Below are 15,330 nucleotides of genomic sequence, written 5' to 3'. Positions count from 1 at the left end.
TGCATGGTAACCTCCAGGAATTCGGTGATAGAATTGGGAAAATTATGTCCCCAAACAGTTCCTTGGAGGAAAAATATCTCTGAAATGGATTGTGAGGGCAAATTTCTAGAGGACGGAAGGAGTGCTGAGAGAGCCCAAGTTTTCGATAAATTAAGAACTAACAACAATGCATCACAGTCTCCATGATTTCCAGGAATGCAATAAAGTGGGGGAATGTGATATTTGCTTTACTTTCAGGGACAGAGTCCCTGTCTCATACCGGAAAAGGACGGCTTGCTTAGGAACTGAGTATGGAACATCAGATGAAGTAGGAAGAAGCCTAACATCGCCTGCCCTGAAGTCCTCAGTTGAAGCTCTCTTGCCTGAGGATACCTGAAGTGAAAGGTAAGAAACACTTGACTTTCCAAAGGAACTCAAAGTGCTCAGGTGTTGATGGAGCTCGCAGGAGTTCCCAACCTTGAATCATGATCCTTTGGGTCCTTGTTCAGGCTCACTGCCTGTGGCTACTCCTGTGATTGGAGAATAGGCCCATTGGTTCGTGGTAAAGGATGTGAATGTCTTGAATTCTGTTCGCTCACCAAACCTGCTCTATTTTGAGTATACTAAGTGTCATGGCAGGGGGTACACCAGCGTGCTTGGATCGATGATGATTTCCAATAAAACATTCCTTGGAAAGCTGAACAAAATGAGTGAAAACTCAATACCGCCACTATCATCGTGACTGAGGTACAGCACCTGGGATCACAATGTCATTGAGGGACTCACATGGCCTCCATTCATCTTGCGAGACTTGGATCCAGTGAGAGAGCCTTCAGAATGTTCTTTGCTTGCCTAAATCACCAGAAATCATGGCCTAAATCAAGGCTTCACCTTTTGCTCTAATGATAACATGCTTTCCGGTTGAGGAGATCATTGTCAGTATCTTGGAAGTTAGCCCTACCAACTCCATCAGCAATAATGTATAGTAGGTTGTGAGGAAAATGTAAGTTTAGCGGGGGCAGCATAGTTCAACAATGTACACTGGAATGTCAGGAAATGTGTTTTTGTCCGTGTCTGAAGCCTTCGCATGAATGATGACACTTCTGTTTCATAAAACAGAGATACATAACGGGAAGGTTACAGGCGACATGTGGAATGAGGCAGTAGCAATTCTCAGGAACTATGGGAATGTGGACTCTTCCTGTGTGAAAACAAAGCTCTGTTTTCTTGAAAGACTGATTGTGGCCATGTCAATTAGGTTGGAAAGAGAGCCTTGGAATTTAAAAGGTTGGCATGTAGCCTTCTTGTCTGTGGATTCTAGAAGAGCATGCTTTCAAATGTCCCAGGATTCATACCACCTTCATGGATGTATGGAGAACACCCATTTTAATTCTATTTTCTATGTTTATTGTTGGGACATTTTTTGTCAGTCTATACGGGTTGTTTGCCAGCAGTTCTTATGGATTGACTGTACCAAAATGGTCTGGACATACATCTCCTCCTCTTCTAGGATCTAAGAATGTGAGCATGCAAGTTTGAATCTTACACACACTCCTTCTAGGAATTTTATATTTTGGTATGGCCGTAGAAGATAGGCATGGAGTGTCTGCGGGATTATCTCTCCTTATGGTCTTGATGTGGCCTTGCTGAAGGTTAACTTGGCATTTTGGCTATGTGTTTTGGGGCTGATGGTAGTCCTGTTATCTTAGACATTGTTCTTTTCTCCAAGCAAATATCAACAAGAAATTGTGTTTCCATTTGATTAAGAAAGTGAGCTGTATGCTTAGGATCATGCTGTTGATAATAACATATATCTCAGTGACTACAGGTTATGCTTGTGTTTGGTGACCTGAGAGGGTTTGAACAGACACTTTCTCTGTGGTAATCAATGTCAGATACCACAGGAATAGCACTCACAGGAAGTTAGTACCAGTCAAAACCTGAATAGGAGATATATGAGCATGGACAGACACAGAGAGAAAGAACAATTGTTGAAGAGGCTAAGCATGTGTGAGACAGAGGAAGACAGTGAGAGACAGAAAGAGAGAGAGGGGGGGAGAAAGGGGGTGTGAAGTGGAAAAGAGGACACTGTGATATTAAAGCAGATATCTTGATTGACAGAAATAAGGAAACCAAATAGAGAGAATGTGAGTGAGAAACTGAAAAGCTAGGAGAGTCACTGCAAGTCAATTTCAGAGAGAAAGTGAAGAAGCGAGATAGAGAAAGAGTACATAAGAAGTCCATTCATCTAATATGGATGAGAATCTTATATGATATTTGCATCGGTTCTCATCGATGGCAGAGTAGGACTAATAGGTGTAGTATGTTATGATTATGGAGGGTGCTCCGATTGTGGCCAAAGCTATTAAGATTCTTGTGGTTTTCATGGGAAGAGTAAGGCCTGATTTTCTCTGTCATATCCGGCTGAACTGAGATTTACTTATTTTTGTAGACAACTTCCATTAAGCCATGTTTGTGGTCTCATTCTATTGTGTACCTCGTGCCAATTTCTTTGGATGGTACTCAAGTGATGTACATACTACTGTAGTTTTCGGGATCAGATATTGGCTTCGTCCCATCTTACGAACTTGGTTGCATGGTAACCTCCAGGAATTCGGTGATAGAATTGGGAAACTTATGTCCCCAAACAGTTCCTTGAAGGAAAAATATCTCTGATATGGATTGTGAGGGCAAATTTCTAGAGGACGGAAGGAGTGCTGAGAGAGCCCAAGTGTTCGATAAATTAAGAACTAACAACAATGCATCACAGTCTCCATGATTTGCAAGGAATCCAATAAAGTGGGGGAATGTGCTATTTGCTTTACTTTCAGGGACAGAGTCCCTGTCTCATACCGGACAAGGACGGCTTGCAGAGGAACTGAGTATGGAACATCAGATGAAGTTGGAAGAAGCCTAACATCGCCTGCCCTGATGTCATCAGTTGAAGCTCTCTTGCCTGAGGATACCTGAAGTGAAAGGTAAGAAACACTTGACTTTCCAAAGGAACTCAAAGTGCTCAGGTGTTGATGGTGCTTGCAGGAGTTCCCAACCTTGAATCATGATCCTTTGGGACCTGGTTCAGGCTCACTGCCTGTGGCAACTCCTGTGATTGGAGAATAGGCCCATTGGTTCGTGGTAAAGGATGTGAATGTCTTGAATTCTGTTCGCTCACCAAACCTGCTCTATTTTGAGTATACTAAGTGTCATGGCAGGGGGTACACCAGCGTGCTTGGATCGATGATGATTTCCAATAAAACATTCCTTGGAAAGCTGAACAAAATGAGTGAAAACTCAATACCGCCACTATCATCGTGACTGAGGTCCAGCACCTGGGATCACAAATGTCACTGAGGGACTCACATGGCCTCCATTCATCTTGCGAGACTTGGATCCAGTGAGAGAGCCTTCAGAATGTTCTTTGCTTGCCTAAATCACCAGAAATCATGGCCTAAATCAAGGCTTCACCTTTTGCTCTAATGATAACATGTTTTCCGGTTGAGGAGATCATTGTCAGTATCTTGGAAGGTAGCCCTACCAACTCCATCAGCAATAATGTATAGTAGGTTGTGAGGCAAATGTAAGTTTAGCAGGGGCGTCATACTTCAACAAAGTACACTGGAATGTCAGGAAATGTGTTTCTGTCCCCGTCTGAAGCCTTCGCATGAATGATAACCCTTCTGTTTCATAAAACAGAGATACATAACGGGAAGGTTACAGGCGACATGTGGAATGAGCAGTAGCAATTCTCAGGAACTATGGGAATGTGGACTCTTCCTGTGTGAAAACAAAGCTCTGTTTTCTTGAAAGACTGATTGTGGCCATGGCAATTAGATGGGAAAAAGAGTCTTGGAATTTAAAAGGTTTACATGTAGTCTTCTTGTCGGTGGATTCTAGAAGTGCATGCTTTCAACTGTCCCAGTATTCATACCACCTTCATGGATGTATGGAGAACACCCATTTTAATCCTAGTTTCTATGTTTATTGTTGGGACATTTTTTGTCAGTCTATCCGGGTAGTTTGCCAGCAGTTCTTATGGATTGAATGTACAAAATGGTCTGGACATACATCTCCTCCTCTTCTAGGATCTAAGAATGTGAGCATGCAAGTTTGTTTCTTACACACACTCCTTCTAGGAATTTTATATTTTGGTATGGCCATAGAAGATAGGCATGGTGTGTCTTCGGGATTATCTTTCCTTATGGTCTTGATGTGGCCTTGCTGAAGGTTAACTTGGCATTTTGGCTATGTGTTTTGGGGCTGATGGTAGTCCTGTTATCTTAGACATTGTTCTTTTCTCCAAGCAAATATCAACAAGAAATTGTGTTTCCATTTGATTATGAAAGTGAGCTGTATGCTTAGGATCATGCTGTTGATAATAACATATATCTCAGTGACTACAGATTATGCTTGTGTTTGGTGACCTGAGAGGGTTTGAACAGACACTTTCTCTGTGGTGATCAATGTCAGATACCACAGCAATAGCACTCACAGGAATTTAGTACCAGTCAAAACCTGAATAGGAGATATATGAGCATGGACAGAGACAGAGAGAAAGAACAATTGTTGAAGAGGGTAAGCATGTGTGAGACAGAGGAAGACAGTGAGAGACAGAAAGAGAGAGGGGGGGGAGAGTGGGGTGAAGTGGAAAAGAGGACACTGTGATATTAAAGCAGATATCTTGATTGACAGCAATAAGGAAACCAAATAGAGAGAATGTGAGTGAGAAACTGAGAAGCTAGGAGAGACACTGCAAGTCAATTTCAGAGAGAAAGTGAAGAAGCGAGATAGAGAAAGAGTACATAAGAAGTCGATATATTTAATGTGGATGAGAATCTTATATGATATTTGAATTGGTTTTCATCGAAGGCAGAGTAGGACTAATAGGTGTAGTATGTTATGATTATGGAGGGTGCTCCGATTGTGGCCAAAGCTATTAAGATTCTGATGGTTTCCATCTGAAGAGTAAGGCCTGATTTTCTCTGTCATATCCGGCTGAACTGAGATTTACTTATTTTTGTAGACAACTTCCATTAAGCCATGTTAGTGGTCTCATTCTGTTGTGTACCTCGTGCCAATTTCTTTGGATGGTTCTCAAGTGATGTACATCCTACTGTAGTTTTCGGGATCAGATATTGGCTTCGTCACATCTTAAGAACTTTGTTGCATGGTAACCTCCAGGAATTCGGTGATAGAATTGGGAAAATTATGTCCCCAAACAGTTCCTTGGAGGAAAAATATCTCTGAAATGGATTGTGAGGGCAAATTTCTAGAGGACGGAAGGAGTGCTGAGAGAGCCCAAGTTTTCGATAAATTAAGTACTAACAACAATGCATCACAGTCTCCATGATTTCCAGGAATGCAATAAAGTGGGGGAATGTGATATTTGCTTTACTTTCAGGGACAGAGTCCCTGTCTCATACCGGAAAAGGACGGCTTGCTTAGGAACTGAGTATGGAACATCAGATGAAGTAGGAAGAAGCCTAACATCGCCTGCCCTGAAGTCCTCAGTTGAAGCTCTCTTGCCTGAGGATACCTGAAGTGAAAGGTAAGAAACACTTGACTTTCCAAAGGAACTCAAAGTGCTCAGGTGTTGATGGAGCTCGCAGGAGTTCCCAACCTTGAATCATGATCCTTTGGGTCCTTGTTCAGGCTCACTGCCTGTGGCTACTCCTGTGATTGGAGAATAGGCCCATTGGTTCGTGGTAAAGGATGTGAATGTCTTGAATTCTGTTCGCTCACCAAACCTGCTCTATTTTGAGTATACTAAGTGTCATGGCAGGGGGTACACCAGCGTGCTTGGATCGATGATGATTTCCAATAAAACATTCCTTGGAAAGCTGAACAAAATGAGTGAAAACTCAATACCGCCACTATCATCGTGACTGAGGTACAGCACCTGGGATCACAATGTCATTGAGGGACTCACATGGCCTCCATTCATCTTGCGAGACTTGGATCCAGTGAGAGAGCCTTCAGAATGTTCTTTGCTTGCCTAAATCACCAGAAATCATGGCCTAAATCAAGGCTTCACCTTTTGCTCTAATGATAACATGCTTTCCGGTTGAGGAGATCATTGTCAGTATCTTGGAAGTTAGCCCTACCAACTCCATCAGCAATAATGTATAGTAGGTTGTGAGGAAAATGTAAGTTTAGCGGGGGCAGCATAGTTCAACAATGTACACTGGAATGTCAGGAAATGTGTTTTTGTCCGTGTCTGAAGCCTTCGCATGAATGATGACACTTCTGTTTCATAAAACAGAGATACATAACGGGAAGGTTACAGGCGACATGTGGAATGAGGCAGTAGCAATTCTCAGGAACTATGGGAATGTGGACTCTTCCTGTGTGAAAACAAAGCTCTGTTTTCTTGAAAGACTGATTGTGGCCATGTCAATTAGGTTGGAAAGAGAGCCTTGGAATTTAAAAGGTTGGCATGTAGCCTTCTTGTCTGTGGATTCTAGAAGTGCATGCTTTCAAATGTCCCAGGATTCATACCACCTTCATGGATGTATGGAGAACACCCATTTTAATTCTATTTTCTATGTTTATTGTTGGGACATTTTTTGTCAGTCTATACGGGTTGTTTGCCAGCAGTTCTTATGGATTGACTGTACCAAAATGGTCTGGACATACATCTCCTCCTCTTCTAGGATCTAAGAATGTGAGCATGCAAGTTTGAATCTTACACACACTCCTTCTAGGAATTTTATATTTTGGTATGGCCGTAGAAGATAGGCATGGAGTGTCTGCGGGATTATCTCTCCTTATGGTCTTGATGTGGCCTTGCTGAAGGTTAACTTGGCATTTTGGCTATGTGTTTTGGGGCTGATGGTAGTCCTGTTATCTTAGACATTGTTCTTTTCTCCAAGCAAATATCAACAAGAAATTGTGTTTCCATTTGATTAAGAAAGTGAGCTGTATGCTTAGGATCATGCTGTTGATAATAACATATATCTCAGTGACTACAGGTTATGCTTGTGTTTGGTGACCTGAGAGGGTTTGAACAGACACTTTCTCTGTGGTAATCAATGTCAGATACCACAGGAATAGCACTCACAGGAAGTTAGTACCAGTCAAAACCTGAATAGGAGATATATGAGCATGGACAGACACAGAGAGAAAGAACAATTGTTGAAGAGGCTAAGCATGTGTGAGACAGAGGAAGACAGTGAGAGACAGAAAGAGAGAGAGGGGGGGAGAAAGGGGGTGTGAAGTGGAAAAGAGGACACTGTGATATTAAAGCAGATATCTTGATTGACAGAAATAAGGAAACCAAATAGAGAGAATGTGAGTGAGAAACTGAAAAGCTAGGAGAGTCACTGCAAGTCAATTTCAGAGAGAAAGTGAAGAAGCGAGATAGAGAAAGAGTACATAAGAAGTTCATTCATCTAATGTGGATGAGAATCTTATATGATATTTGAATTGGTTTTCATCGAAGGCAGAGTAGGACTAAGAGGTGTAGTATGTTATGATTATGGAGGGTGCTCCGATTGTGGCCAAAGCTCTTAAGATTCTGATGGTTTCCATGGGAAGAGTAAGGCCTGATTTTCTCTGTCATATCCGGCTGAACTGAGATATACTTATTTTTGTAGACAACTTCCATTAAGTCATGTTAGTGGTCTCATTCTGTTGTATACCTCGTGCCAATTTCTTTGGATGGTTCTCAAATGATGTACATACTACTGTAGTTTTCGGGATCAGATATTGGCTTCGTCCCATCTTAAGATCTTTGTTGCATGGTAACCTCCAGGAATTCGGTGATAGAATTGGGAAAATTATGTCCCCAAACAGTTCCTTGGAGGAAAAATATCTCTGATATAGATTGTGAGGGCAAATTTCTAGAGGACGGAAGGAGTGCTGAGAGAGCCCAATTGTTCGATAAATTAAGAACTAACAACAATGCATCACAGTCTCCATGATTTGCAAGGAATCCAATAAGTGGGGGAATGTGATATTTGCTTTAATTTCAGGGACAGAGTCCCTGTCTCATACCAGAAAAGGACGGCTTCCAGAGGAACTGAGTATGGAACATCAGATGAAGTTGGAAGAAGCCTAACATCGCCTGCCCTGAACTCCTCAGTTGAAGCTCTCTTGCCTGAGGATACCTGAAGTGAAAGGTAAGAAACACTTGACTTTCCAAAGGAACTCAAAGTGCTCAGGTGTTGATGGAGCTCGCAGGAGTTCCCAACCTTGAATCATGATCCTTTGGGTCCTTCTTCAGGCTCACTGCCTGTGGCTACTCCTGTGATTGGAGAATAGGCCCATTGGTTCGTGGTAAAGGATGTGAATGTCTTGAATTCTGTTCGCTCACCAAACCTGCTCTATTTTGAGTATACTAAGTGTCATGGCAGGGGGTACACCAGCGTGCTTGGATCGATGATGATTTCCAATAAAACATTCCTTGGAAAGCTGAACAAAATGAGTGAAAACTCAATACCGCCACTATCATCGTGACTGAGGTACAGCACCTGGGATCACAAATGTCATTGAGGGACTCACATGGCCTCCATTCATCTTGCGAGACTTGGATCCAGTGAGAGAGCCTTCAGAATGTTCTTTGCTTGCCTAAATCACCAGAAATCATGGCCTAAATCAAGGCTTCACCTTTTGCTCTAATGATAACATGCTTTCCGGTTGAGGAGATCATTGTCAGTATCTTGGAAGTTAGCCCTACCAACTCCATCAGCAATAATGTATAGTAGGTTGTGAGGAAAATGTAAGTTTAGCGGGGGCAGCATAGTTCAACAATGTACACTGGAATGTCAGGAAATGTGTTTTTGTCCGTGTCTGAAGCCTTCGCATGAATGATGACACTTCTGTTTCATAAAACAGAGATACATAACGGGAAGGTTACAGGCGACATGTGGAATGAGGCAGTAGCAATTCTCAGGAACTATGGGAATGTGGACTCTTCCTGTGTGAAAACAAAGCTCTGTTTTCTTGAAAGACTGATTGTGGCCATGTCAATTAGGTTGGAAAGAGAGCCTTGGAATTTAAAAGGTTGGCATGTAGCCTTCTTGTCTGTGGATTCTAGAAGTGCATGCTTTCAAATGTCCCAGGATTCATACCACCTTCATGGATGTATGGAGAACACCCATTTTAATTCTATTTTCTATGTTTATTGTTGGGACATTTTTTGTCAGTCTATACGGGTTGTTTGCCAGCAGTTCTTATGGATTGACTGTACCAAAATGGTCTGGACATACATCTCCTCCTCTTCTAGGATCTAAGAATGTGAGCATGCAAGTTTGAATCTTACACACACTCCTTCTAGGAATTTTATATTTTGGTATGGCCGTAGAAGATAGGCATGGAGTGTCTGCGGGATTATCTCTCCTTATGGTCTTGATGTGGCCTTGCTGAAGGTTAACTTGGCATTTTGGCTATGTGTTTTGGGGCTGATGGTAGTCCTGTTATCTTAGACATTGTTCTTTTCTCCAAGCAAATATCAACAAGAAATTGTGTTTCCATTTGATTAAGAAAGTGAGCTGTATGCTTAGGATCATGCTGTTGATAATAACATATATCTCAGTGACTACAGGTTATGCTTGTGTTTGGTGACCTGAGAGGGTTTGAACAGACACTTTCTCTGTGGTAATCAATGTCAGATACCACAGGAATAGCACTCACAGGAAGTTAGTACCAGTCAAAACCTGAATAGGAGATATATGAGCATGGACAGACACAGAGAGAAAGAACAATTGTTGAAGAGGCTAAGCATGTGTGAGACAGAGGAAGACAGTGAGAGACAGAAAGAGAGAGAGGGGGGGAGAAAGGGGGTGTGAAGTGGAAAAGAGGACACTGTGATATTAAAGCAGATATCTTGATTGACAGGAATAAGGAAACCAAATAGAGAGAATGTGAGTGAGAAACTGAAAAGCTAGGAGAGTCACTGCAAGTCAATTTCAGAGAGAAAGTGAAGAAGCGAGATAGAGAAAGAGTACATAAGAAGTCCATTCATCTAATGTGGATGAGAATCTTATATGATATTTGAATTGGTTTTCATCGAAGGCAGAGTAGGACTAAGAGGTGTAGTATGTTATGATTATGGAGGGTGCTCCGATTGTGGCCAAGCTCTTAAGATTCTGATGGTTTCCATGGGAAGAGTAAGGCCTGATTTTCTCTGTCATATCCGGCTGAACTGAGATATACTTATTTTTGTAGACAACTTCCATTAAGCCATGTTAGTGGTCTCATTCTGTTGTATACCTCGTGCCAATTTCTTTGGATGGTTCTCAATTGATGTACATACTACTGTAGTTTTCGGGATCAGATATTGGCTTCGTCCCATCTTAAGATCTTTGTTGCATGGTAACCTCCAGGAATTCGGTGATAGAATTGGGAAAATTATGTCCCCAAACAGTTCCTTGGAGGAAAAATATCTCTGATATAGATTGTGAGGGCAAATTTCTAGAGGACGGAAGGAGTGCTGAGAGAGCCCAATTGTTCGATAAATTAAGAACTAACAACAATGCATCACAGTCTCCATGATTTGCAAGGAATCCAATAAAGTGGGGGAATGTGATATTTGCTTTACTTTCAGGGACAGAGTCCCTGTCTCATACCAGAAAAGGACGGCTTCCAGAGGAACTGAGTATGGAACATCAGATGAAGTTGGAAGAAGCCTAACATCGCCTGCCCTGAACTCCTCAGTTGAAGCTCTCTTGCCTGAGGATACCTGAAGTGAAAGGTAAGAAACACTTGACTTTCCAAAGGAACTCAAAGTGCTCAGGTGTTGATGGAGCTCGTAGGAGTTCCCAACCTTGAATCATGATCCTTTGGGTCCTTGTTCAGGCTCACTGCCTGTGGCTACTCCTGTGATTGGAGAATAGGCCCATTGGTTCGTGGTAAAGGATGTGAATGTCTTGAATTCTGTTCGCTCACCAAACCTGCTCTATTTTGAGTATACTAAGTGTCATGGCAGGGGGTACACCAGCGTGCTTGGATCGATGATGATTTCCAATAAAACATTCCTTGGAAAGCTGAACAAAATGAGTGAAAACTCAATACCGCCACTATCATCGTGACTGAGGTCCAGCACCTGGGATCACAAATGTCATTGAGGGACTCACATGGCCTCCATTCATCTTGCGAGACTTGGATCCAGTGAGAGAGCCTTCAGAATGTTCTTTGCTTGCCTAAATCACCAGAAATCATGGCCTAAATCAAGGCTTCACCTTTTGCTCTAATGATAACATGCTTTCCGGTTGAGGAGATCATTGTCAGATCTTGGAAGTTAGCCCTACCAACTCCATCAGCAATAATGTATAGTAGGTTGTGAGGAAAATGTAAGTTTAGCGGGGGCAGCATAGTTCAACAATGTACACTGGAATGTCAGGAAATGTGTTTTTGTCCGTGTCTGAAGCCTTCGCATGAATGATGACACTTCTGTTTCATAAAACAGAGATACATAACGGGAAGGTTGCAGGCGACATGTGGAATGAGGCAGTAGCAATTCTCAGGAACTATGGGAATGTGGACTCTTCCTGTGTGAAAACAAAGCTCTGTTTTCTTGAAAGATTGATTGTGGCCATGTCAATTAGGTTGGAAAGAGAGCCTTGGAATTTAAAAGGTTGGCATGTAGCCTTCTTGTCTGTGGATTCTAGAAGTGCATGCTTTCAAATGTCCCAGGATTCATACCACCTTCATGGATGTATGGAGAACACCCATTTTAATTCTATTTTCTATGTTTATTGTTGGGACATTTTTTGTCAGTCTATACGGGTTGTTTGCCAGCAGTTCTTATGGATTGACTGTACCAAAATGGTCTGGACATACATCTCCTCCTCTTCTAGGATCTAAGAATGTGAGCATGCAAGTTTGAATCTTACACACACTCCTTCTAGGAATTTTATATTTTGGTATGGCCGTAGAAGATAGGCATGGAGTGTCTGCGGGATTATCTCTCCTTATGGTCTTGATGTGGCCTTGCTGAAGGTTAACTTGGCATTTTGGCTATGTGTTTTGGGGCTGATGGTAGTCCTGTTATCTTAGACATTGTTCTTTTCTCCAAGCAAATATCAACAAGAAATTGTGTTTCCATTTGATTAAGAAAGTGAGCTGTATGCTTAGGATCATGCTGTTGATAATAACATATATCTCAGTGACTACAGGTTATGCTTGTGTTTGGTGACCTGAGAGGGTTTGAACAGACACTTTCTCTGTGGTGATCAATGTCAGATACCACAGGAATAGCACTCACAGGAAGTTAGTACCAGTCAAAACCTGAATAGGAGATATATGAGCATGGACAGACACAGAGAGAAAGAACAATTGTTGAAGAGGCTAAGCATGTGTGAGACAGAGGAAGACAGTGAGAGACAGAAGAGAGAGAGGGGGGGAGAAAGGGGGTGTGAAGTGGAAAAGAGGACACTGTGATATTAAAGCAGATATCTTGATTGACAGAAATAAGGAAACCAAATAGAGAGAATGTGAGTGAGAAACTGAAAAGCTAGGAGAGTCACTGCAAGTCAATTTCAGAGAGAAAGTGAAGAAGCGAGATAGAGAAAGAGTACATAAGAAGTCCATTCATCTAATGTGGATGAGAATCTTATATGATATTTGAATTGGTTTTCATCGAAGGCAGAGTAGGACTAAGAGGTGTAGTATGTTATGATTATGGAGGGTGCTCTGATTGTTGCCAAAGCTATTAAGATTCTGATGGTTTCCATGGGAAGAGTAAGGCCTGATTTTCTCTGTCATATCCGGCTGAACTGAGATTTACTTATTTTTGTAGACAACTTCCATTAAGCCATGTTAGTGGTCTCATTCTGTTGTGTACCTCGTTCCAATTTCTTTGGATGGTTCTCAAGTGATGTACATACTACTGTAGTTTTCGGGATCAGATATTGGCTTCGTCCCATCTAAGATCTTTGTTGCATTGTAAACTCCAGGAATTCGGTGATAGAATTGGGAAAATTATGTCCCAAAACAGTTCCTTGGAGGAAAAATATCTCTGATATGGATTGTGAGGGCAAATTTCTAGAGGACGGAAGGAGTGCTGAGAGAGCCCAAGTGTTCGATAAATTAAGAACTAACAACAATGCATCACAGTCTCCATGATTTGCAAGGAATCCAATAAAGTGGGGGAATGTGCTATTTGCTTTACTTTCAGGGACAGAGTCCCTGTCTCATACCGGAAAAGGACGGCTTGCAGAGGAACTGAGTATGGAACATCAGATGAAGTAGGAAGAAGCCTAACATCGCCTGCCATGAAGTCCTCAGTTGAAGCTCTCTTGCCTGAGGATACCTGAAGTGAAAGGTAAGAAACACTTGAATTTCCAAAGGAACTCAAAGTGCTCAGGTGTTGATGGAGCTAATGGGAGTTCCCAACCTTGAATCATGATCCTTTGGGACCTGGTTCAGGCTCACTCTCTGTGGCTACTCCTGTGATTGGGGAATAGGCCCATTGGTTCGTGGTAAAGGATGTGAATGTCTTGAATTCTGTTCGCTCACCAAACCTGCTCTATTTTGAGTATACTAAGTGTCATGGCAGGGGGTACACCAGCGTGCTTGGATCGATGATGATTTCCAATAAAACATTCCTTGGAAAGCTGAACAAAATTAGTGAAAACTCAATACCGCCACTATCATCGTGACTGAGGTCCAGCACCTGGGATCACAAATGTCATTGAGGGACTCACATGGCCTCCATTCATCTTGCGAGACTTGGATCCAGTGAGAGAGCCTTCAGAATGTTCTTTGCTTGCCTAAATCACCAGAAATCATGGCCTAAATCAAGGCTTCACCTTTTGCTCTAATGATAACATGCTTTCCGGTTGAGGAGATCATTGTCAGTATCTTGGAAGTTAGCCCTACCAACTCCATCAGCAATAATGTATAGTAGGTTGTGAGGAAAATGTAAGTTTAGCGGGGGCAGCATAGTTCAACAATGTACACTGGAATGTCAGGAAATGTGTTTTTGTCCGTGTCTGAAGCCTTCGCATGAATGATGACACTTCTGTTTCATAAAACAGAGATACATAACGGGAAGGTTACAGGCGACATGTGGAATGAGGCAGTAGCAATTCTCAGGAACTATGGGAATGTGGACTCTTCCTGTGTGAAAACAAAGCTCTGTTTTCTTGAAAGACTGATTGTGGCCATGGCAATTAGGTTGGAAAGAGAGCCTTGGAATTTAAAAGGTTGGCATGTAGCCTTCTTGTCTGTGGATTCTAGAAGTGCATGCTTTCAAATGTCCCAGGATTCATACCACCTTCATGGATGTATGGAGAACACCCATTTTAATCCTATTTTCTATGTTTATTGTTGGGACATTTTTTGTCAGTCTATACGGGTTGTTTGCCAGCAGTTCTTATGGATTGGCTGTACCAAAATGGTCTGGACATACATCTCCTCCTCTTCTAGGATCTAAGAATGTGAGCATGCAAGTTTGAATCTTACACACACTCCTTCTAGGAATTTTATATTTTGGTATGGCCGTAGAAGATAGGCATGGAGTTTCTGCGGGATTATCTCTCCTTATGGTCTTGATGTGGCCTTGCTGAAGGTTAACTTGGCATTTTGGCTATGTGTTTTGGGGCTGATGGTAGTCCTGTTATCTTAGACATTGTTCTTTTCTCCAAGCAAATATCAACAAGAAATTGTGTTTCCATTTGATTAAGAAAGTGAGCTGTATGCTTAGGATCATGCTGTTGATAATAACATATATCTCAGTGACTACAGGTTATGCTTGTGTTTGGTGACCTGAGAGGGTTTGAACAGACACTTTCACTGTGGTGATCAATGTCAGATACCACAGGAATAGCACTCACAGGAAGTTAGTACCAGTCAAAACCTGAATAGGAGATATATGAGCATGGACAGACACAGAGAGAAAGAACAATTGTTGAAGAGGCTAAGCATGTGTGAGACAGAGGAAGACAGTGAGAGACAGAAAGAGAGAGGGGGGGGAGAAAGGGGGTGTGAAGTGGAAAAGAGGACACTGTGATATTAAAGCAGATATATTGATTGACAGAAATAAGGAAACCAAATAGAGAGAATGTGAGTGAGAAACTGAAAAGCTAGGAGAGTCACTGCAAGTCAATTTCAGAGAGAAAGTGAAGAAGCAAGATAGAGAAAGAGTACATAAGAAGTCCATTCATCTAATGTGGATGAGAATCTTATATGATATTTGAATTGGTTTTCATCGAAGGCAGAGTAGGACTAAGAGGTGTAGTATGTTATGATTATGGAGGGTGCTCTGATTGTTGCCAAAGCTATTAAGATTCTGATGGTTTCCATGGGAAGAGTAAGGCCTGATTTTCTCTGTCATATCCGGCTGAACTGAGATTTACTTATTTTTGTAGACAACTTCCATTAAGCCATGTTAGTGGTCTCATTCTGTTGTGT

General features: G+C 41.9%; 6 non-coding genes across 6 annotated transcripts; all 6 read left to right on the top strand.

Moving 5' to 3' along the window:
- Positions 1-637: 637 nt before the first annotated feature.
- Positions 638-730, top strand: LOC134485512 (small nucleolar RNA SNORD116). Its single transcript, XR_010063550.1, has one exon. It is a non-coding gene; the product is annotated as a small nucleolar RNA SNORD116 (small nucleolar RNA).
- Positions 731-3,210: 2,480 nt separating this feature from the next.
- On the top strand, positions 3,211-3,303 carry LOC134485465 (small nucleolar RNA SNORD116). The gene has a single exon (XR_010063503.1). It is a non-coding gene; the product is annotated as a small nucleolar RNA SNORD116 (small nucleolar RNA).
- Positions 3,304-5,777: 2,474 nt separating this feature from the next.
- On the top strand, positions 5,778-5,870 carry LOC134485511 (small nucleolar RNA SNORD116). The gene has a single exon (XR_010063549.1). It is a non-coding gene; the product is annotated as a small nucleolar RNA SNORD116 (small nucleolar RNA).
- Positions 5,871-8,349: 2,479 nt separating this feature from the next.
- LOC134485510 (small nucleolar RNA SNORD116) lies at positions 8,350-8,442 on the top strand. The gene has a single exon (XR_010063548.1). It is a non-coding gene; the product is annotated as a small nucleolar RNA SNORD116 (small nucleolar RNA).
- A 2,480-nt stretch (positions 8,443-10,922) lies between these two features.
- On the top strand, positions 10,923-11,015 carry LOC134485464 (small nucleolar RNA SNORD116). Its single transcript, XR_010063502.1, has one exon. It is a non-coding gene; the product is annotated as a small nucleolar RNA SNORD116 (small nucleolar RNA).
- Positions 11,016-13,493: 2,478 nt separating this feature from the next.
- LOC134485524 (small nucleolar RNA SNORD116) lies at positions 13,494-13,586 on the top strand. Its single transcript, XR_010063562.1, has one exon. It is a non-coding gene; the product is annotated as a small nucleolar RNA SNORD116 (small nucleolar RNA).
- Positions 13,587-15,330: the final 1,744 nt, after the last annotated feature.

Source organism: Rattus norvegicus, chromosome 1 (genome assembly GCF_036323735.1).
Source record: "Rattus norvegicus strain BN/NHsdMcwi chromosome 1, GRCr8, whole genome shotgun sequence".
NCBI classification, from domain to species: Eukaryota; Metazoa; Chordata; class Mammalia; order Rodentia; family Muridae; genus Rattus; species Rattus norvegicus.
The sequence above is the reverse complement of the archived record's forward strand: the minus strand, read 5'-3'. Positions and strand labels throughout refer to the sequence as shown.